General features: G+C 47.4%; 1 protein-coding gene across 9 annotated transcripts in view; it reads left to right on the top strand.

The window, feature by feature from the left end:
* The window catches only part of ITPR2 (inositol 1,4,5-trisphosphate receptor type 2), a 4,412,221-nt gene that overhangs the window by 1,411,815 nt on the left and 2,975,890 nt on the right, over window positions 1–24,516 (top strand). The gene's annotated exons all lie outside the window — the stretch shown is intronic.

Here is a 24,516-nt window from a genome sequence, read left to right as displayed (position 1 = left end):
TAGATGTCTGATGGTTTCCTTTGTTTCACTTTTATTGCAAAACCGACATTCACTGGAAGAAGAGGTCCCTCTGATAGCTCTGATTTTGTTTGTAGGGATGATGTTTAGCCGTGCTCTCATGAAGGTTTGACGTGATTGTCGATTCGGAAAAGCCCTCAAATAAGGTCTGGTATCATTCAGTTTCCTACTGGTCAAAAGAAGATGTGAGACTGATTTGTACCTTTCGGCTGTATCCTGCGTTTTTATCCAATCTCCTGTTTCAAGTTTTGAGAATACCTTTGTAGGATATCTCTTGCTCTCTGTATACCCTAATTCTTGCAGGATATCTCTTGCTTTTTGGGCCCACAGTTTCAGCGTGCTTGAGTTCGGGTCGTAGAGCTCTTTATGGATGATACCAACCAGTTTCGGGCGTGAGGGGATAATCAATTTTCTGAAGAGGCTCAGATGGTTTCTGTTGTGAATTGCAGTCAATGATGAAATGCAAAGTTCTCTTCTGATGAGGACCATTGGAGTTGATGGAGGCAAGTTCAACACGGTCCTCCAGAAATAGCTTTCTAACTTCTGCCAAAGGTTTTCCGGTAGTGACAGAAAAGCCTCTGTTCCGTATAAAATCGCTGGCACAGCTTGAGTTCTATAAAACACAATGATAGGTTGTAATGAGAATTTACAGAATTTTTTTTCGATCTGTTTTGCCTGAACTGTTAACCGTTTCGTCTTTTCCCGTAGTTTTGATTGCATGTTTTTGTCTGATGCATTGTTGCTTAAGGTGACCCCCAGATATTTAAATTCCTCAACCGTTTAAAGTCTGACACCCTCCAGATGCCATTTAAAGTTGACTTTTACTTTTGTCGATTTTTAGAAAGTCAGTATCTGTGTTTTGGAGGAATTAATTTCCAAGTTGTTTGTTCGTATATACTCGCTCAGAGAGTCCAGCTGTCTTTGGAGACCTATTGGAGTTTGACCTAGGACGATTAGATCATCTGCGTATAACAATCCAGAGATGAGAGAACCGCCCAGTTTTGGTGGAAATGATCTAACCAGATGTTCTGAGTCCTTAAGATCCCATAGGAATGCACAGAACAAAGTTGGAGCTAAAGGGCAGCCCTGCTTCACTCCCCTTGCAGTGGAGATCGGTTTGGATACCGTTCCAAGTTGGTTTAATCTTACCTCTATTGATGTTTCCTTATGAAGTGCTTGAATTTGTTCCTGAATTGGGGCTGGGCATTTGTTTCTTTCTAACTTTTCCCAGAGAAGCTCCCTGTTGACCTGGTCGAAAGCCTGGACCAGGTCAACGAATGCCATATAGATTGGTGACCCTCCAGCCTTTGTTTTCTCTTTTAGAGTGTTGATTAAGAGGATATTTACCAGTATGCCCAGATTTTTTTGCAAAGCCAGTTTGGAAAGGATCAGTGACGTTGGCATCTTTTGCCCAGGATTGAAAAGCGTCAAGTAGCGTAGATCCATAAAGCTTGCCATTAACATTGAGCAAAGCTGTCGGTCTATAATTCTTTGGGTTTTCTCTGGGGCCAGCCTTATGAATAGGAACTATAGTAGCTTTTTTCCATGATTGAGGCACTGATTTTGTTTTGAGCGATTCTGTCAAACACAGCTTTGATGAAGACTGCCCATTGTTCTGGAGCTAATTTCAGATGTGCATTTGTTAGGGCATCCGGCCCAGGAGCTCTTGAGTTTTTCAGTCTCCGAATTTTCATTTCAGTTGATGTTAAATCGGTGCGTAAGGCCCACCCCGACTCCGTGTTCCTGGAGAATTGTTGAACTTCCAAATTGGGGTTTTTGAAAAGATCTGTGAAATTGGAAATCCATTTCTGTTCCCCAACACAGTTACTTAATGTGTTTACGGTGTTGTTTGTTACTGATTTTATTTTCTTCCAAAATTCTCTTGAGTTTCGGCCATCTAGAAGGCGAAAAAGTGCTTCGGCGTCTGCTTGATACATGGCCGCTTTATGGGTTTTTAACCAATTTTTGTAGGTCTTCTTTGCTAAAGCTGCGGACTGTAGATCTTTAAAAAAATTGTTTTTTTTTAGGCAGACAACAGATTTTCCTTAATGTTCTCCTTATTTCAACCAAATCCTTGTCATATGTATGAATATGGCTAGCCGAGTTTGGGTTGAAATTCTTATATGTTTAAGTGCTGAGTAAAGTCTGGGGGAGTGATCGTGTTGGGCGGACCTGCCTTGTTATATGTGTCTATCAGGTTTCTCACATCCCTTGCTTTGACTGTTAATCTGATTCTTCCCCTGACTCTTCAATTTCTGCCTGCATTCGTGTTCGAGTCTCTTTGTTAGATGTCCACATGAATTCTAGCAGATTATGGTCGCTGTTTTTAGTTGGTACTACTCGAAAATTGGTGATAGGGGGGAACAAATCACTATTGGTAAAGATGTGATCCAGGGTTGCGCTAGGCTCACCTTTTTCCCATGTTGGTATTGTGAGAGATTTATCTCCACTCAGGTAATGGAGGTTCAGCATATCGTACACCTTCATTGTTTTAATCCACTTTCTGCCTCTCTTTCTTGCTGCAGTATTAAGACTACCTGATGTTTCTGTCTCTGTTACGTCGGGGAAGGAAGCATTTAAGTCCCCACATATTATCAAATGTGCTTGATCATATTCTCCCTGGATTTTTTGGCAAATTAAGTTCACTTTGTCAAGAAATTGTTCATCGCTTTGGGCCAGCGGATTCCAATAGGAGTTGATAATTATAATTTTCACTGTAGAGGGTCTAGCCTGGTTGGAAAGGCTCCCTTTCCACTTTATTTCCAAAACTTGAAAAAATAGGGATGATTCAATCACCTTTGTCACTTGAAGTTCGTTGCTTGACCTTACCAGTGTCAGAAGACCCGAAAAAGGACGACCGAAAAAAGTCCCTTTGCTGCCGGCGCCAAAAATGCCTCAAATCCATCCATATTTGGTTGGTCTCTGAGCCATGTTTCCGACTTTCTCAATAGGTGGTCGAAACCTCTTGTGTTCCATGAACCAAATTTCAAAAGACCATTTTTTGTATTAAGGGCCATCCTCGGGTCTTCTTTGGTTATCTGTTTCTGGAGTGACTACATTTGGTTATCTAAATCTAGTGCTCTCGAGATCCAGGTCCACTGTTTCCCTTCTTTTAAGACACCTTGTTCTTTGTCTCCCCGCTGCATGGTGTCTCCTTCTTTGTTCAGCTCATCATGGGCGAAGGTTATTGTAATTTTCTTCAAAGGACCTTTGGGCATTCTCTCTCTATTGTCGAGGTCAAGTTGTTGGTTGATGTCATCCCTTTTTGAAAGCTTTTTAGGTTTTTTTAGATCGTCCGAGAGCCATACTTCTCCAGCATGGGGTCTGGCATGGATTCACATGCTCATGAATATTCCCCGTCGTCAGGCTGGGAATCCTTGGTAAAGAAAAAAACAGTATCAGTTTCGTTTCTGATCTGTCTTTCGTAGTAGTAACCAATCACTGGTCTCTGCGTCATACTGACCACAGCCAATGACTGCCCTCTACCTAAGCCCCGCCTCTGGCAGCCATCTTCAGATTTTTACCGCACGTTCATGTGTTGGGATCCTCGTGCTATTGCTCTCGAGCGTTAGTGCTATTTTTTCACGTTTTTTCTCAAAAACTTCGTTTTTTTCGGTCAAAAGAGCCTCAAGCTCCACCGACTCTCCATCCGATCAACGGGGACCCGTGTCGGATCCGTCCACGCCCCTCAAGGGTGAAGATTTGTCGAGCTACGCTTTTGGAGGACTCCAGAAGTTTCTCAGGCCCATCTCGGTCATGGCCCAGGAGAAGGGAAGCTCGACGCCCGGAAAGCTGTTCAGGGTCTGCCCTGGATGCCAGCTGCAGAATGTCTTTAAGGAAGACGAACACTCCTTTTGTCTTTACTGCCTACATGAGGACAAGACGCACGTGGAGAAGGACTGTGCGTTTTACGGCAACATGTCGGAGCGGACCATGAAGGACCGCCATCAACGTCTCGCCAACTGGCTGGAAGGGAAGAGCCCGTCCGGCGAGAAGAAGAGGAAGAAATCCGAGCGGTCTTCTAAGACCTTTGAGGACGCCCTGGCGACGGGGGTCCAACATAAGGCCAAGCACCGCGAGTCCGCTGGCACCGGGAGCGCCGAACGGTCAGGCTCTACGGGCGCCAGGCAGGGCGCACCCTCCCCGGCACCATCAACCACGAGCCAACGCTCTGGGTCGGGTAAGAGGAAGGCCGAGCACCCGGCGAAGCTCCTGGAGAGGCCCCGGTCGAGCTCGAAGGCGGAGGGGGAGCGAGGCAGTGTCCCCCCCCCTCAAGGAGAAGGCAGTGAGCGCACCTAAGGTGGTGAAAGCCTTAATCCATCCGGCCAAGGCCTCTATCGAGACAGTCGCGGCGGCCCTGGCTCAGCCTGTGGAGGCTACACCAGTGGTGGCGACCTCGGGGCTCAGAGTCTCCCTGCCACCGCGGAGGGAGTCCTCTTTTATGCCCATCGACAGTACCCCTGTGAAACCTCCGACGGAGAAGAAAAAGGGGGGGCAGGAGGTCGTCGTGGATTCGGCCTCAACCTCTGAGGAAGAACTGATCGAGGTCTTAAGCCACGGCGTTGGCGTGGAAGAAGACCAGCCCGTCGGGAGGGATCCCGACGCAGGAGACGACGACATCGTCGAGGGTACCGACGGGGCCCCTGACCGCCCGTCGGATTCCCCTCTGCCAGTGCCGCAAGACAACTCGCGGCCATTTTGTTGGCTATACAGTCCTTATGCTCAGAGATAAGGACGAGACTGCCGTTACCAGTGGAGGAACCACTCCCGTCGGGGGACCCGGAACCAGACCCTTCGGGCAGCCCCCCTCCTAAGAAAAGAAGGATTCACCCTCCACCTCCTTTTCAGCCGTCGCGCCCCGTTCAGCCCTCTTCCCCGTCCACGACTCGAGGGGATGATACGGGGACTGACACGGCCGCGACGGGTACGGACGACGAGGTGTACGACGAGGATCTGCCGTCGTCTCCTCCCACCTGGGCTTCCCCGCCCGAGGAGATTGGATCTTTTCACTCCATGATCGCCAGGGCATCCGAGCTCTTCCAGCTCTGCCCGGAGGAGAAGAAGAAGGAAGGTTTCCTTTATCAGCGGCGCGAGGCCAAGAGGAAGACGGTCCTCGCGGTACCTCTACTGGACGATATTTGGGATGAGGGCCTAGCCCTCCTCAAGAACCCATCCACGACGCCGGCTAGAAGAGACCGGTACGAGAAGAAGTACCGGGTCCCGGACGCGGCCCCCTTGTGCCTCTGGGCACAGCCTACCCCAGACTCCGTCGTCCCCGCGGCGGCCAGGAAGAAAGCGGGGGGGGGGGGGTGCGGCCTCCACGTCGACTTCCCCGCCGGACGGCGAGGGAAAGAAATTGGACACGATGGGGCGCAGGGTCATCTCGTCTGCAGCGACGACGATTAAGGCGGCTAACGCCTTGGCTATCGTAGCCCGCTACGACAGGGAGCTGTGGTACAAACTGGCTCCCCTGCTGGACTTCCTACCGGACGACAAGAGGGCGGATGCCCTGGAGATCTTGCAGGAAGGTGAAGTGGCGTCGGACCACGCCATCACGATTGCGACGGACATCGCCGACACTGGATTTCGCCAGTTGGGCAACGGCGTGTGCCTTAGGCGGCGTGGATGGCTCAAGGCTACTGACTTCCGTCAAGACGTACAGATCAGAGTCCTGGACATGCCGTTCGATGGGAACAACCTGTTTGGGAAAACAGTGTATGATTCCCTTCAAGCCATTAAAGCGGAGACGGCCCGGGCGCTCGGGGTTCTCCAGCAACGGCGGTCGCCCTTTCGGAGCGGCGAAGGCAAGGGTGCCTCCAAAGGTTCCGGCGGTGGATTTTCCACCTACCGTCAGGCGGCCCGTTCGTCGTCTCAGGAAGCTTACAGGGGACGAGGCAAGTCAGGCGGACCCCGCCGTCGTCGCCAAGGAGGTCAAGGCGGCAATGCCTCGTCTAAGGAGGATTGAACCGGCCGTGGGGTCGGGCCCCCACCGAAGCACCCCGGTGGGAAGCCGGCTGGCGAGCTTCGTCAGCGTGTGGGAGTCCATCTCCACCGACCGTTGGGTGCTGGACGCCCTAGCCCAGGGCCACGCGCTCGAGTTTCAAAGAAGGTGCCCGCGCGTCCCCCCTGTGGCCAGGAAAGAGCTTCACGTCCCTCAGCTTCTCCGGGAGGTAAAGGCGATGCTCAGGAAGGGCGCCATCGAACTCGTCCCAAAGAGGCTTCGGGGCTCCGGAGTTTACTCAAGATACTTCCACGTGAAGAAGAAGACGGGAGGATGGCGCCCCATCCTAGACCTACGACGGCTGAACAAGTTCATCAAGGCACAGAAGTTCCGGATGGTCACCCTCCAGCACGTCCTGGGGCAGCTGGAGGAGGGCGACTTCCTGTCGTCGTTGGATTTGGAGGATGCCTACTTCCATATTCCCATCCTAAAGGGGCACCGAAAATTTCTCAGGTTCGTGGTCCAAGGGCGTCACTATCAGTTCAGAGCCCTTCCCTTCGGTCTACGGTCGGCTCCCAGGGTATTCACCAAGTGCCTTGCACCAGTGGCGGCGCAGCTGCGCCGAGAGGGGATCCACGTCTACCCCTACCTGGACGACTGGCTCATCCGAGCCAAGACGAGGAAGCTCGCCGTGGAGCACACGGCAAGGACCGTCCAACTTCTCACGGACCTGGGATTCTCCGTGAACTACGCCAAGTCCCACCTGGTACCCGCGCAAGACGCACTGTTTCTGGGAGCGAAGCTCGACACAGTGTCCCTTCTGGCCTCCCCGTCGGAGGAAAGGACCAGGGCCATCCTGGGCAAGGTACAGCGGATGTTGGTTGCCGACACGGCCAAGGTGAGGTCCATCAAGTCCCTCCTCGGAATGATGTCTTCTTGCATCTACCTCATTCCCATGTGCAGGCTCCGGATGCGCCCGTTGCAGGAGTTCCTGGACGCGCGCTGGATCCAAACGACGGGCGACTTCGAGGAGAGGATCACACTTGACTAGAGTTTCCGACGAGCGATCCGGTGGTGGGGCACCCGCACGCATCTGACGGCGGGCATGGACTTCCAGACCCCAGGCCACCAGGAGACAGTGACCACGGATGCCTCCCTGGAAGGGTGGGGAGCGCACACCGAAAATCTGCACGCGAGAGGGGGAGGCCTTTGGCTCCCGACGGAGATGTCCCTCCATATCAACGTCCTGGAGCTCCGTGCAGTGTTTTGGGCCCTCAGATCCTTCCTTCCGTCCCTCAAGGGCAAGGTGGTGAGGATCTTCACCGACAACACCACCACCATGTTTTACATCAGGAAACAGGGCGGAACCAGGTCCCCAGCACTGTCCAAGGAGGCGCAGGACCTGTGGCATTGGGCCGTCGCCCAAAGGATGTTTCTGGTGCCGTTTCATCTGGCAGGGATAAAAAACACCATCGCCGACTCACTCAGCAGGGAGCCGCGCTCGTGCCACGAGTGGGAACTACGGCAGGATCTAGTGGATCGCCTCTTCCGACGGTGGGGCACACCCCAGATCGACCTGTTCGCGACGGCGACGAACTCCAAGTGCCGGAGGTTCGCCAGCAGGTTTCCCCAGCCGAGGAGCATGGGCGATGCTTTCTCGTTCCCCTGGGAAGGCCTGTTCCTATACGCGTTCCCTCCACTGCCACTGCTGATCTGGCTCATCAACCAGCTCAAGAGGTCACGGTGCAGGATGATCCTCGTCGCACCTGCGTGGCCGAGGCAGATATGGTTCCCGGACCTTCTGGACTTGTCAGCGTCCCCGTCAATCAAGCTGCCAGTGGACGCGGATCTGCTCTCCAGGGAAGGAGGCGCCATCCTCGACCACGACCCGAAGTCGCTGAACTTGCAGGCCTGGCTCCTGCAGCGCTAGAGTTTGGAGGATACGACATACCGGCCGACTGCAGAGAGGTTCTTGCAAAGGCCAGGGCGTCCTCGACTCTTAAATGCTACGGACACAAATGGAAGAGGTTCTCTGTCTGGTGCCACGCACAGAAGATTAACCCTCTAAGGATTACGGCTCCCCAAGTACTGCCGTACCTGTTGACGCTGGCCAAGGCTGGACTGGCACACGCGTCCATCAAGATTCATCTTGCTGCGATCTCCCGATACACCAGAACCACAGGGCGGACGTCCTTGTGGTCTCATCGTCTGGTGAAAGAGTTCATGAAGGGACTGTTCAGATCGTTCCCGCCGGTGAAGGCTCCGGCCCCGGCGTGGGAGCTCAACGTGGTGCTGACCAAGCTCATGGGACCTCCGTTCGAGCCTCTGCACTCGGCCCCATTGAAGTTCCTGTCGTGGATAACAGCGTTTCTTGTGGCCATCACCTCCGCACGACGAGTGGGAGAGATCCAGGCCCTATCTTGCAAGCCACCATACTTGACTTTTCACGACACGAGGGTGGTGCTCAGGACGCACCCCTCCTTCATGCCCAAGGTGCCGTCGGACTTCCACCTCAACGAACCATTGGTGTTGCCTGTGTTTTTCCCGTCGCCTTCGTCGCCGGCTGAGAGGACTTTGCACTCGCTTGATGTGGCTAGAGCGCTGAAGTTCTACGTGGACCGCACAAAGTGTTTTCGGAAGACGTCACAACTCTTTGTGAACTTTGGACCTGTCAATCAGGGGAAGGCTCTCTCGAAGGCTTCCATTTCCATATGGCTCTCCGGCTGTATCATGTACTGTCATCGGTTGGCAAACCGACCGCTGCCTGGCCGTCCGAGAGCCCATTCCACCAGAGCGATCGCAGCTACCACAGCGTTCCTATCTGGTGTGCCCCTGCTGTATGCAGGGCTGCTACATGGAGGTCGACGCACACCTTCACGAAATTCTACTGCGTCGATCGGGATTCCAGGGAGGAGTCCAGGGTCGGCCAAGCAGTGCTGCGCAACCTGTTCGCCTGAGGTGAGCCTGGTGAGGAGGTAAGATTGCTTAATGTTGAGTTTGATGTAATGCTTAATGTTGAGCCTTTGCCACCTCCCGTGGTTGTGCATGTGTGTACTGCTATGTATTCTTTATTCATGAGCATGTGAATCCATGCCAGACCCCATGCTGGAGAAGGAACAAGTTACTTACCTGTAACTGTTGTTCTCCAGCATGGGTCTGGCATGGATTCACATGCGAACCCTCCCGCCTACCCCTCTGCGGCTCTTCACTTGGTCATACTGCCACTTCACGTGCTTCCAAATCTGAAGATGGCTGCCAGAGGCGGGGCTTAGGTAGAGGGCAGTCATTGGCTGTGGTCAGTATGACGCAGAGACCAGTGATTGGTTACTACTACGAAAGACAGATCAGAAACGAAACTGATACTGGTTTTTTCTTTACCGAGGATTCCCAGCCTGACCGGGAATATTCATGAGCATGTGAATCCATGCCAGACCCATGCTGGAGAACAACAGTTACAGGTAAGTAACTTGTTCCTTCTTCATTTTCCATGATAATGGTGGAGTCGTCGGTTTCTTTTCTCCCCTTTGGCAGAAGTTCCCTTTTCACCATTTCACTGTCATTGGGTGGTCTTTCACCGGAATGTATAGTTGAGTGACTTTTGGAAGACACTAGTGGAGCTATGGCTTGCCCGGACTCCTGGGTTCTTGGATTAAGGGCGCATTTGGATAAATCATATCCCAGGATAAGGAGACTCTGTATCTCTTGAATAATCAGCATACGCACTACCAACAAAGGAACGTGCAGGAACACGTTGTTCATTTTTCCTTTTGTTCCGAATTCCACAAATTTAATGTCCTCTGTTCTAATCACTCTTAGATGAGGGATACACTGGAATAGGGCCATTACGTTCCTTCTGTTTAGGATTACTTTACTTGATTTTTCTATAGTCTTCAACTGAAAATTTCTTTCACTCTTTATTTTCTCCTTATATGTTAGCCTGTTCGCTTGTTTTGCTTTGTCTCTTGAATTTGTACGTATGTGATGTTTGGAGTCTCTCTTTTTGTCATGATCTCTGCTTCCAAAAGATCAGGACTTGCCCGACTCCCTTGGAAGCAGACCCATAACCCCGGTTCCGAGTGCCAGCCAGTCCCAATTGGGACCTTTTGGACCCTGTCCTGGCGCCAGTGGCACCAGGCTCATAAAGATGCCCAGTCCCAGCGCTGGAAGCGCCGGGCTCATAATGCTTGGGTGGACTTACCTGCAGCAGACCATGCTGCTTACTTACCTGCCAGTTGAACCCCTGATCCTCTTCTGTTTGGGACTACTTTTCCTGTTGGGTGGGGCAGGAGCCACTCCCTAGGTTCAGAACACTGGAACTCTTCTGGAAAGCAGGAACTCTTTTCTTACCTAGGCGTGGCTGTGGAAGGAGACTCTAAGCACTACAGGAGGCTATTTAAACCACACCCGATGGATGAATCTTGCTTTGTGTTATTCTGCATTCTCTGCAGCAGAACGCTCATCGTGTCTTCTGCTTCTGATCCTGGGCCTAAGGGAACAAAGGCTTACCATCCTGGAATCCAGTCTTCAGCAGCACCTGTAAAGACAAAGAAAGAACAGGTTAGCACTACGGTCTTCAGTGGCAGCGCATCTCTTACCTGGTCCATCGGCTGTCACCAACGCCTCGCGCTGCATTCCGGCATCTGAAAGACAAAGGCTTACCTACTCTTCGCATGCTCCGGAGGTCTTCGCACTGCATTCCGGTATCTGAAAGACAAAAGCTTACCAGCTCTTCGCACGCTCCGGAGGCCTTCGGCGCTGCATCCCGCATCTGAAAGACAAAAGAAGGTGCGTTTAAAGACATTGGGCAACTTTATTACTCACGTGCCATTACTCCTTCCCACGCCGAATCCAGTGGGTATTCCAGCACCCTTCAGCTTCTCTAAAGCTCCGAACTTGTACCTGCAAGATAAAAGGGACAGTTAGTGCGCATCGTGAAGCAGGCTACAAGCGCTTACTTACGTGCTTCCAGGCGCTTCTATTCCTCACGCGGGTTCGATCCTCAACTCTCATCAGCCCGCCATCCGCCATCGCCGGAACCCTGCAAAACAAGAGATATCATTACAAAAGACTTTTAAGACATTTGAAGTGCCCAGAACTTACCGTTCGTGCAGTTAACGACGGACAGCAGTCCTCTGAGGTCAAGAGGCCTGCACCCTTATCCAGTGAAGAAACTGGTTACGGCACCCTGCCCCGAGGCAGATGGAGAGCTCGGCGTTCACTTACCTAAGGTGAGGGAGTTAACCTTTGGGGTTCTACAGGAGAAGAGAAAGGGAAGAGGAGAGAGGCACCCAATAACCCCAGTTCATTAATCCCATATTTTCTATCTGCAGAGATCTTACTCTTCGAGTCAGACATACAGTGCACAGAGGTCCAGCCCAAAGAGCCAACCGTGTGTTACACATCACCTTTGAAGATACAGCATTCACCCAGTCAAGACCGGCGCCTCTGCGGGAATCAGGTGAGCGTTACACTTTTTGTCGATTTTATTTCTTTGCCACAATCCTTCATCGTGGGCAGAGCTAAGCCTTTCCTGTTTTAGAGGCTGGGTCCTGTTCTTCTTGTTCCCCACATGCTCTTTGCAGTAATCGCTGCTTTCTGTTTTAGCGGTTTCCTGATTCTGGGAAGCTGCAAATGCCCAGTCCTTTTGGTGGATTATGTCTGATACAATTCCATGATGGCGAAGAACCGTCTTATTTCTTCTGTCAGCAATAGATAGGAAAGGTGGAGAGGAAGGGCTTTGATTCTCTTTGTTTGATTCATAAGACGGTTCTTGTCTTGGCTTCTTCTTGTCTTCTTGGAGATGGCAAGTGGGCTCCTGGTCTGTGATCGAATGAGTCGACAAATCCATCAAGTCTATAAAGTCATTCACTACTAATTCCACCTCCAAGGATTCCGGTATTTGTTTTTGAGTAGAATCTGCGTAACTAGAATTAGGCCCTGAATTGGAAAGTTGGTTTTTGGGGTTCTTCGTTTGAGCTAAAACTGCTAGAGCCCTTTCAACTTCACTTTCGTCCTGGTAAGTTTCTGCTGCAATATTAGAGATTGGTCTTTTGCCAAAAGTTACGGTTCTTCCTAAAGGACCCTTTGCGTTCGCTTGTGGCTTGAAGACCGGGTAGTTGGATTTATCCGTGTGTTTTTGGTCCTGTAATGGACATGGAAAGACTTTCTCAAGGTCGTCACCTTTAGATATCCCTTTTAATTTCAATACTATACAGCCATCAGGGTCTTTTTTCTTGTGGTTTTAGGGGACCTGCTAATCTTCTTTAACCTCATATTTCCTATTTCCCCTAGACTGGGTTGGTTTCTGTATATGGACTTTGCTTGTAGTTGGTACTTCGTCCTTATATTTGTTTAACTTGTTCCGTTCATCTTTATTCTCAACGGTCCCTGCCGATAACTCTGTTCCACTTGTCTCCTTTGTCTTAGTCGTTTGAGTTGCTCTGGATAAACTGATCAAATTTTCTGTTTCCACACATTGATTCTGTATTAATGGTCTGGTTATATCTATATTTTGAGAGGTTTCTTTCCCTACATGGTCTTTTTGAGTTTCACAAACCTTAATGTAGCCTTCCAAATAGGTCATGTTCGTATAGATCATAGCAATAAGTGACGAGTGGTCCTTAAGGGTGTCGTTAATCCCTTTGTATAATTTGGCAAAGGGCGATAATGCAATTGTAAAGGTTGACATTAAGGCCATCAAATCAGGTGTCTTTTTGAAAGACTCCTTCTCCAATTGTTCTGACAATCTCGATGATAAACGCCTTTTTGGCAAAGAATGTTGTGAGTTATTTGCCTCGTCGAGATTACTTGCCAGTCTAGGCGAAGGTTTACTGGGGTTGTTGACCTCGGGCAAAATGTCGCTAGTTGCCGGCAAGTTAGTATGATCTGATCCAATGAGAGGATCCTCCGTATTTAGATTCGCTTGTAGTTCTTGGGGCTGAGTCCTCCCAATATTGGCTAAGGGCTCCAATTATTCTGCTCTTGTATGTTAGAGGCCTTATCACTATCATCCACAATTACTTTTATTATATTGCTCAAAGTATCTAATCTTTGCATGGCCAGATCTTAATGTAACACAATTTTGCATTCTTCCGGTGGAAGGGCCTGGTATTATGAGTCTCTTAGTGTAACCTCTATTACATCTATTACATCTCAGGACTTGATATTCCCACCAGCCTGCTGTAGATTGAGGCACCTCAGAATACTGAGCCTGTAAGTAACGCAGTGAAATTTGTGGCAGAGTGTATGAGACATGGATATTGTTGCACACTTTGGCCACTGGTGGAGACTGCACTGTGCTCTGCATACTGCAGATCAATTGCAAACATTGGAGGACATAGTCACATACACAAGTGCTGCTGTCTACAGGTTCTGCCAGTGAGTGGGTGGGTGGTGTCTATTGTGAGCTGTTTCCAAAGTGAAATATACTTAAAACCTGGACTTTTCTGCACTGGAGAGTCGTTTTTAACATCGCGGACCACAGATGCCTCACAACTAGCTGGACCACCTGTCTTGTATTATATGCTAGAAACTAACAGGGCTTTGCGTCGGTTAATATCAAACGAGATTGTATTACTGCCAATTTCTCATCCATAAGAGCCCAACTTGAAAAAGAAACACAACGCATCACTGACGCTGAAGGTCGTATCAGCATCACGAAGGACAATATCATAGCACTACAAGCAATGGTCTCCACACTCTCATGTGATATGCAACACTTTCTATCTAAATGCAAGTACCTGGAATCCAGGTCTCGAAGAAACAATGTGCGCATTATTGGGCATCCGAAAATGCACTCCATGGAGAAAGCCGTGGAAGGTCTGCTGCGAGAATTACTTTGGGATCCTGGATGGTCACGACACTTCATTGTGGAGAGTGCACATAGAGCCTTGGTGACCAAACCTAAGCCCAGGGAGTATGCCTGTCCCATTATAGCATGTATATTAAACTACTGTGACAGCGACCAGATACTGCACACTGCGAAAGTAAAGAAAGAGCTTAAATAAGGTTAAATCAGCTCTAATCAGGTTTGAACACTATACACATCTACCCCGATTACACGATTGCATTGCAGCGGGAAAGTCGCACGTTTCAGGGAGTGAAGAAGTTGCTGCGAGAGAGAAACACGTCATACATCATGCTGTGTCCAGCGTGTCTCAAGATCCAATTTAACAACAAGTCCTATTTTTTTACTGTGCCAGAGGAAGCAGTGTCATTTATTGAATCCCAGATTCCTCTTCTGGCGGATAAGGCAGAACCTCTACTTGATTGCCTGTAATTGCTCAGTGGCATTGTTTGCTGTAATAATACCATTCCTGGTCTACGAGTTGATGGCATTATCATGATCGGAGAGCAAGTTTATGTATCCTTGACCGTGTGTTTTTTCCAGTTTGGGGTACCACTCTGCACAGCAACAGCTGTTCCCCATGCAGGTGCTTGTGGGTGGACGATTGTTGGAGACTGGGGGCAGGGTTGTGTCACGGCTGTAGTTTGGGGGGCCTTGAGGGTGGGTTTGGGGAGTATTGTGGTTTTTGGTTGGGGGGATGTTAAGAAACAGCATTTGGTGGAAGCTCGTGGGGAGTCCTGGAAGTACACACAGACAGTGGTGGATACTATAACATTGCAATTGCAGATATGGCACATAACAGCGGACTGAATCCACAAATGACTCTACTCTCCTGGAATGTCCAGGGGCTGGGCACCCTATTAAAGCATGCAAGATAATAACTCATGCTATCAGAAGGGGGGCGAAGATGCTATTCCTTCAGGAGATACATATGGTGGGGCAACAGGCAGAGCTATTTGCTAAGGGGTAGGGCAGAAGCAAATACTATACCTTGTATTCCACGAGACCCATGGGGTGATGATGCTGGTGCACGGTTTGCTGCAATTTGTACACCTTGACAATGTGGTTAATGTGGCTGGACGGTATATACTGGTGCATGGCGTACTATGTGGGCGTGAGGTCCTCTGGTAAACCTTTACGGCTAAAATGTAGATGAGCCTCAGTTTTATGAAGAGGTATTTGGACTCTGCTTCAAGTACCCGATGGCCTCGGTGATATATGGAGGTGACCTGAACACCATACTGTGCACAAAATTAGATTGCACCTCTGACACACCTAGAGATCTTACCAAAGCTGCGGAAACCATATGGGCGCACATGTCTGACTTAGACCTAATCGACGCATGTAATTCAACAGTGCACGATATGCACTCCCGGATAGATGTGTGGTTAGTGTCCAGATCACTAATGACAGAGATGAAGGAATGTCAGATTCCCCCCTGCACATTCTCATATCATTCTCCTATATTATTAGTATTGCATTTGAGGGTGGGAGGTTGGAGACATGTGCTGTGGCGCTTTAAGCCTGCAGCGCTGAGGGATCCGGTGTTTCATACCAATTTGCAAGACTAAATTGTGCTGTATTTTGACACTTATATGGGATTGGTTGAGTCTGCTGCTACGCTGTGGCAAGCATTTAAGGCATATATACGGCGTGTCATTCTCAACAGAATTTGGAGTTCTGAAGGACATTAGGGACGAATTAAAACGCAGCGAAGCTGAGCTTTTTGGGCTTCAGCAAGCGTACACAGCAAATCCTACTTCCCAGATTAGGCACAACATAAAGGTGAGCTTGGATGCATTTAGGGAGACTGCTGATAGGGAATAGAAATACTTGCATAGACCTATGGTTGTGAGACGTTACAGAGAAGCAGACAGACCTGGATGATTGCTAGCTCGAACCACTAACAAGGCGAAGGGAAATATGTATATCCTGTGAATAGTAGATGGGGATGGCATTACGGTACATACAGGCAGCGACATAAACGCAGTGTTCCACCGGTTTTACACTGCACTGTATTCACTTAAGGGCATGACCTCTGAGACCTAGATTGACAGTTATCTGGGTGAGATCCCGAACACCTTGCTGTCGGAAGCGACAAGGGAGTCACTTGAGACCCCATTGACGCTTGTGGAAATCAAAGGTGCTATAGGGGACCTCCCTATTGGAAAAGCACTAGGATCGGGGGGCTTTAGTGCTGAATTCTACAAGAAGTTGAAGGATGAGTTAGCCTTTCATTTATTGAATGTGTGGACTGAGGCACTTATTGCTGGAATGCTGCCGGAAACCATGTGGGAGGTGATAATTATACTCCTCTTGAAGCCTGATTAGGAGGTGAATCGGTGCAAATCGTATAGACCCCTGTCTCATATAAATACAGACACTAAAATGTAGGCCAAATTCATTGCCACACAACTCTCGTTATTAATGCCACATATGGTTCATGTGGGCCAGTCTGGCTTTATACCTAGGCATCTGACAACACTGAACATACAGAGATTTTACAATATTTTATCAAGAGTACCTAAGGATAGCCAAGCAGTCGCTGTGGCATTGGACGCAAAAAGCTTTCGTACGGTGTCCTGTCATTTTCTGTTCCAGGTCCTGCTGAACTATGGGTTCAGTCCCAAATTTGTTTTTGGTGGATACACCTGCTGTACTTGCAGCCGTTCATCAGAGTTTGTACAAATGGTATGTATTCCTCGAATCTTGCACTGGAAGGCGGCAAGACGCAGGGATGCTCCTTGTCACTGATGCTGTTTGCCCTATTGATTAAACCTTTGGCCGATCTCATTCGGAATCGGTTTGGCAATGCAGGATTACCATTGGGGGTGAAGCCTGAGATAATTGCCTTGTACGCTGACGACATACTGCTGTATATTAGAGACCCTGAGATTCATTTGCCCGGGCTGCTGGCGGTAGTGGCAGAGTTTAGCAGACATTCTGGCTTGCGCCTAAACTCTTCCAATTCCAAAATATTCCCTTTGACAAAGGCCACACGAGGACCAGCAGACATCTACGGACTGTCATGGGCTCCATCAGACTTTAGATATCTGTGGATCAGGTTAGCCCATACAAGAACCTTGAAGTATGAATTGAACTATGGCAGTTATTTGGCTAATTTAAAGGTTAAATTACAGAGATGGGGCCATATCCCATTATAGATTGCCAGGAAAGTGGCTTTGGTTAAAATTATTGTACTGCCTAAACCTTTATACTATTTCTACAACATTCCTATGTGGCCGGAGCAGGCATTTTTCTCAGAACATTTGGGGATGTACTAGTCTTTCTTGTGGGCAGGGGGATCAGTGCATATGAAGTGGACGCAATTAGCTCCAGACTTTGAATTATACTACCTGGTGGCTCAGTCACACTATGCTGCATACTGGGTTGGGGAGAACTCAGAATTACCTCATGTCTGACTTCAGGGAGGTTCCTTCTCACTGTTTTTACTACTGGCAGGTAATACCGTAGTATGCATGTACTTGTACTGAACCCGTTGGGGGTGATATGGAATACCTGAGTTAGACTTTACAAGATGACGAATTTACTTAGCCCATATGAGCAGAACTTCCTTCTTTGGGGATCAGAAGCTCTAGCCAAACAGGAGTTAAGATGAATCTCATGGAACTCAAGAGGGTATAATTCTTTCTCTAAAGATTCTCAAAGACTATTTATTTTCCAAAATGTTTATATGATTTCTTTACAGGAAACTTGGCTGACTGATGTATTAGACATTGAGGGCTTCTCTGTTTTTCAACAACTTGCTAATAATAGAGGACGTGAACGCCCAAGTGGTGGTTTGCTTTTGGCATGCAGAAAAGAGGCTTCCTATGAATGCACTTTTTTTTAAATCAAACACAGTACAGGGCCTTTTGGTGGAAAGAATGCAGATTAAGCTACAGGCTATCTTTACCTATGAGAAATTAACTGCCATAACTAACGATGCAATGTCTTCCTTTGTGCAGGATTGGTCTTTTGTTCTTCTGAATGACGAATGTGAAGCTATGAAACTGTGATTCTGAAATGCCAGTGGAGCCCCTATGTTCTCTGTCCCACCTACCGTCCGTTTCTTTATCCCTAAATTAATGATATAATGCTTGACCTCACCTTGTCAATCAGCTTGAAGTGGTTTACCTAGTACTTTGTTGTTCTTCTCACTGCTTCTTTAGCCCGCAGTCCGTTGGGGCTTGGTATGCTTATGTGCAGGGGGAGGGGAGGTGGGAACAAAAACTGACATTTTCTTTTATTAATGTTTCATTGCCAGGGGTCACCTGGCTGTCCTTTTGTATATTAAAAATGTTTCAATAAAAACAAAGTTAAAAAAAAGAATGCAGATTAGAGAAAATAGGAATATTGCACATTGGGATGTGATAACATTATATTGGAACCCAATGACTATCGAATTGACGGCTTTCCTGCAGTCCTTGACAGATCTGCTGGTGGTCGTAATTTCCCAATTTCCGCTTGATGAACTGATAATCCTGGGAGACCTGAACACACAATGCATCACTACGAAATTATCGTCTTTACCCTTAAAAAGGAAAACACAAAATGGATATATTTGGGAGGATTTCATGGCAGAATGGGACTTGACAATGTTAAATGGTAATGTGAAGGGTGATATTTCCTGTGCCCCCTCCTGGCAGAGAGGCTGTGCTTTCTCGACAATCGATTACATGCTTGTTTCAAAAAAATGTCTTGAAAAATGCTCAACACTTAATCTTTTACAAACTAAAGATAGCGATCACGCAATGTTGGATTTTGTCCTAAAAATTGCTGATATTTAATGAATTTCTCAGTATATTCCACCACTAGAAGCTAATATAGCAGGTAATCGAGTGGTGAAGTTTGAAAGAGGGGGCCAAACCCTTACTGATAATCTGAGGAAGGCAATCATGAACCTATCGGATTGCCAATTGAAAGGGCAGTGTAAACCGAGTGACTATACTCACTTCTTGTGGGACTTGAATCCCCCAAAAACAGGGAGTGGCAAGCCTCCTAAGAAACATGAACATGTTTTTGATAATCAAATCCACAAAAAAAAGAGATTAGTAAGAGCTGAAAAATACAGAATCAAAAAAATAGTAAAATACGCCAAGGAATGCACAACTGCAATAAACCAAGTGAATAATGGCTATAAAAACTGGATAAGAACACATAGGTTCATGCTTTCCCATAGAGATGGCGGAGAAATGCTGAAGGCTGTGTCCTTGAGAACTTCAAGGAATTTTTGGCCCATAATCAACTGAGCACGCTCTCTAATTGATCCTCCCCAGATGTCGGTTTTTGATGGAAAAGCTTGGGTGGATCATTTTTTGAAGGTTTATCCCCGGTAAATTCCCCAGTTCTCTATCTTCATCGAGAGTCAGAATGGTCCCTAGACTTTAAAATAGAAGATATTGGGCCTCATTACGACCCAGGGGTTAACCATGACGCTATTAGCGCCATGATTGACGCCGGTATTTTACCAACTCCGCCATGGTGAATGGCGGAATTACCGCCCGATTCCAAGGTTGGCGGGGCGGTAATTCCCCATTCACCATTGGCCCTTCCCCATTCCCATTTTTGCCCCCATAGGGCTCAATGGGAATGGGGAAGGCGGTAATTACCTCGAAAGTCCCTTTGCGGGTTCCTTCCTTAACGGCTGGTAAAACCAGCCGTTAAGGTCGGGACCCACAAAGGGACTTCATAATTAGGCGGTAAGGGTTTAACGGCGCCGACACCTTTTACGGCGCCGTTAACCCCTTACCGCCTGGGTCGTAATGAGGCCCATTGAGTGTCTAATAAAGAAATCTTCTAACTCATGGGCTCCTGGCCCAAATGGTCTGTCAAACTTAATCTTGAAGAAAAAAACAACTATCTGGGCCACAGTCTTCAAGATTCTATTTGAAAACATTCTTGATTTGCAAATAATCCCTGATTCGTGGAGAAATGCAATTATTATCCCGATATATAAAAAGGGAGATTGTCTGGTGGCGGCTAACTATCGCCCTATATCATTACTTGATGCAGATGGAAAAATCTTCTGTGGATTAATTCTGGGAGAACTAGAAAGTTGGGCAGAGTCTCAGGGTATACTTCCCAGGGAAAAGACTGGTTTTAGAAGAGGGATATCCACCTCACTAAATACACTGATCCTTATATGTATTACCTCATCTTCATTGGTAAACGCTGGTCCTCCGCTGTTTCAGTGCATGGGTGGACCTCTCCCAGGCATTTGACACCATAAATAGGAACAAACGTTGGTGTTAATTAAAAAATTGGGGCCTACCAGATCATCTGCTAAACGTTCTCATTCACCTGCATCAAGGCTCAGTAATGAGATTAAGACAGGTAAAAACGGGACATCTTTCCAGACCAATTAAGATAGAGAGGGGGGTCCGCCATGGCTGTTTGCTGGCCCCCTTCCTGTTTATTCTGTTCATGGGCGACCTGTCCCAATGGCTGATGGAGAAGGGTCTGGTGGTTCTAAAAATCCAGAATAAAAAAATTAACTGGTTGGCATACGCCGACGATATTGTGGGTTAAAATAACTAAACTCTATGTATGGCATCTAAATAATTTGACTGTTCCAACAGCCGAAGAAGTGACCTATTTAGGCTCTCAGATTGTGGCCTATCCTACTAAAATCCATCTCCTTTCAATCATTGAGATTAAACTGAGAAAGGTGGGTGCCCAAATGAAGAGAATTTACTCTAAATATTGTAGATTTTCGCTGTTGCCACTAATAAAATTCCATGTGGGGAAGGTGATTCCATCTATTGCTTATGACCTGGAATGCGAACTACAGGCTTTCAATATTAGCTGGGATAATTTAGAAGGAAAAATATGGAAAGATATATTAGTTTTACCAAATTCAATTCCAATTTCATGTGTTCAGTATGAATTGGGCCTTAGCTGAATAGTGTCAGTAATGGAATGGAAGTGGCTTAGTTTATATAGGTTAATTCTGTTGCCTCCAAAAGCATCTTTATATGAAGAGGTTGCTCAACAAATGAATTTGAATAATAATCCTTTCTTAAGTACTCTGAGACTAGGATGTAACAAACTATTCGAGGCTGCAGATACATTGACAGAGATCATAATCCAAAATCCATTGAAGGTAAAAGAATTTGTTAAACCCATGGATTAGATTAGAACAACAGATAAAATGAGAGCTGCAAAAATAAGTGCCTCATGGAATGACACTGACAAACTTACATCAACTCTCCTGACTTACCTGAAGAAATAATTACATCCAGGTGCCAGAATGGATTTCCTAACATTTAGATTAAATCTGGTACTTTCTTTGGAAATCCAACATATTAGAGATCCTGTAACTCTTCCCACTAATGTTTGTGACAAATGCGAAGGTGGAGTAAAGCAAACTGTGGTTCATTTGTTATCAGAATGCTCAGTACATGGACTATCAGACTGAAAAGATTTCGAAGATTTGTTCATGATCTGAGAATGTTAAATACGATATTGTTCTGGCGAAGATTGATGCAGGGTCATGAAACTTTTCTTACTTCAGAAGTGATATGTCTACTGAAAGAACTGGAATTAATTAGTACTGTGATTTAGAAGAAGATCTATATACTACATTGGTTGGTACTTACTTTTGTCACAGATCACTTTGAAATGTTTTTTTTTTCTCCTTTTAGTTTGTAAGAACAGTGGGCCTCATTACGACCCGGGCGGTAAGGGATTACCGGCACCGGTAAGGGCACTGGTGCCGGTAATCCCTTACCGCCCTATTCCGAGGTCCCTTTGCGGGTCCTCCCTTAACGCCTGGTTTTACCAGGCGTTTAGGACAGGACCCGCAAAGGGACTTTGGAGCTAATAACGGTACCGCAATTAGCGGTACCGTTATTAGCACCTTCCCCATTCCCATTGAGCCTATGGGGGCTCAAATGGGAATTGGGAAGGGCCCTGGTGAATGGGGAATTACCGCCCCGCCAACCTTGGAATGGGGTGGTAATAGCTCCATTCACCAGGGCGGAATCGGTAAGGGCTTGGAGTCAGCCATGGCGCTAATAGCGCCATGGTTACCTGCAAACTCGTAATGAGGCCCAGTGTCTTTTTTAGTCAAGGAAAGAAATGTTTGAGTATAATTTAAATTATTTTTTATTATATTATTCTGTCGTTATTAGTATGTATGTTTACTTCGATTTGATACTGTATCTTTGGTCTGTATTATCAGATTGCACTTCCTGAACGTTGTCTTGTGTAAAAAGTCAAAATGTTGACTAAAATCACAATAAAAAAAAAAACAGTAGCGGCGCACTGGTCGAAGTTTCCTTCTGGACCTGACTCACATGGGTGCTTAAAGAACATATTGGGCCTCATTACGAGCATGGCGGTACCGGCACCGCCTCCCGCGATTGGGCAATAACTGGCCCATTACGAGATGAATGGGCCGGTAATTGCCCATTCGCTGGTGGTGGTAATGCCGTGCTCCCAATCCCCATGGGGGTGGGGGGCATGATTGTACCGGCACCGTTTATAACGGTGCCGGTGCAATCACGAGTTCTGCCTGCGGGTGCCTCACAGCTCGCCAGGTAAGACCTGACGGGCTGTCAGGACCCCGTGAGCAGAACTCGTAATGCGGCGGTCCAGTATGAACAGTGCCGCTGCCCTACTGGCACCGTTCATACCATGACCGCCACATTTATAATGAGGCCCATTGTCACAAGGTGGGGGCAGGAAAACCATTTCAACTCTGTATAAGACATCAGAACCAAGTATGAAACAGATCTAGGGGTGACGTTCCCAGAAGCACTGTGCGAATGTAAATGTCATTTGATAAAGGGGGTATTTTTGAACTCGAAGCATCCTCTTTTACATTTTAAGATTATAAATAGGCTACATTACACACTGGCCAAATTATCTAAATGTAGCTCCCTGGGTACTGGAGAGTGCCCCAGGTGTAACAGCGCAGGGGCTAATCTGCTACATATGCAATGGGACTGCCCCAAACTGACGGAGTATTGGTAGAAAATCAGGGACAGCTTAGATGACACATTGGGACAGAGATTACACCTATCGCACGTGCAGTGTATATTGAGATATACTAAAAAGATGGGTAAATCACAACGCAGGTTGTTAAATTTGTGTTTATTACTTGCTAAGAGATCCATTCTGCAGTGTTGGACGTGGAAGAATACCCCAAAGTGGTCACAGTGGCTGCATGAGGTGATGTGGGCTAATACCACGGAAGAACTATATTTATCTCTGATGCCTGGTGTACACTGTCATAAAGACATATGGCAAGACTTCCGGCAATACCTGGCCAACTCTAATTGTCATTAATGCAAGTAGCAGTGTCTCCTGGATGGTTTTATGACCTTTTCTGTCTTGCTTGGACATTTGTATGTATGGTTGTGATGCAACAAGTATATTTAACAGTTACATGTGGGCCTCATTACGACTGAGGTGGAACGGGTTAATGGTCTCCGCTAAAGGAGGCGGACCCGTTAAACCCGTTCCGCCTCATTACAAGCTCTCCTCGCGGGACCCGGTAAGTAACGCCTGGTCAAACCAGACGTCCTTACCCGGTCCCGCGAGGGGAAGAGGGAGAAAACAACGGGTTGCTCGTAATCGCCCGTTGTTTGCTCCCTCTCCCATTCCCATTGAGCCCTATGGGGGCTCAAATTGGAATAGGGAAGGTCCGGGCCCCTGGAGGGAGGAATTACCGGGCCCTCCGAAGTCGGAATGGCCCGGTAATTCCCCAGGGAACCTGAACCCGATTTTGGCGGCAGCCATGCCGCCAATAGCGGCAAGGCTACCGCCAAAGTTGTAATGAGGCCCTCTCATTCGCACAATATATAGTACTGTGTATTTGTTGTTCTGTGTGTCCTATGAAGTGTTTACCAAGTGCATAATAAAAAAAGTAACAAAAAGAAAAAGAATATCTACGCACACACACAGACCTTCTAAGCTCCTAGGACTCATTATTTAAGACAAGTTCCTTGTAGTCCACGCCTGTAGAAGCCTTCCTCATCTTGAAGCACATAATAGGCTGAGGAATTTCTTTAATTGACGTATTATTCAGGTCAATGCAATCTACCAAAGTACTAAAACGATTAGAAACAGCAGCCCCATCTGTAAAGCAAATCACATTGTCTGCTTCTTCGACATTCGCATTTCCTGGGTTTTATGCCCCATTCATTGGCTTGTTTGTGTTATGCTCAGGTTTTTGTAGATGTGTGAACTTCCACAGGTAGTAGGTAAGTCTGGCTCCATCTTGATGGCTTGGACGGGGAACTTCATATACAGCCAAATGATCAATTTCACCTTCCCACTTTTTTTTTTACCTGGCTGTCAGTAACCCATGTTCGAAGCTGCACCACTGTAGTTTACTATTTGCGCTGCCGAGTCAGAGCCCTTATATTTGCCCTAGTTATCAGTGCGTTCAGATCCTAGAACCTGTATTTCCCTCAAAAGGCATTACATTTCTAAAATAAGGTTAATTGCTTCTAGATACGATGAACTAGATGGTTTTGGCTCCTTAGAAGGAGGCTGATCTGCTTGGAAACAAGCTGCAAGCTGCCTTTCTTTTGCACATATCTTCAGTGCCAAAAGTCTAGAATATACACAGTCACTGTGTAAAAACAGTCAAATAAAACATATAAATCTTTAGTCATCGTTAATAAACTATAGATAAATCCAAGGAAAGGGGTAGAACGTTTACAAACGTTGTCTTTAGCTATATCTCCCTTAATTGGTG

The sequence above is a fragment of the Ambystoma mexicanum genome, chromosome 12, assembly GCF_040938575.1.
Source record: "Ambystoma mexicanum isolate Mex_15411 chromosome 12, UKY_AmexF1_1, whole genome shotgun sequence".
In the NCBI taxonomy this organism is placed as follows: Eukaryota; Metazoa; Chordata; class Amphibia; order Caudata; family Ambystomatidae; genus Ambystoma; species Ambystoma mexicanum.
The sequence above is the reverse complement of the archived record's forward strand: the minus strand, read 5'-3'. Positions and strand labels throughout refer to the sequence as shown.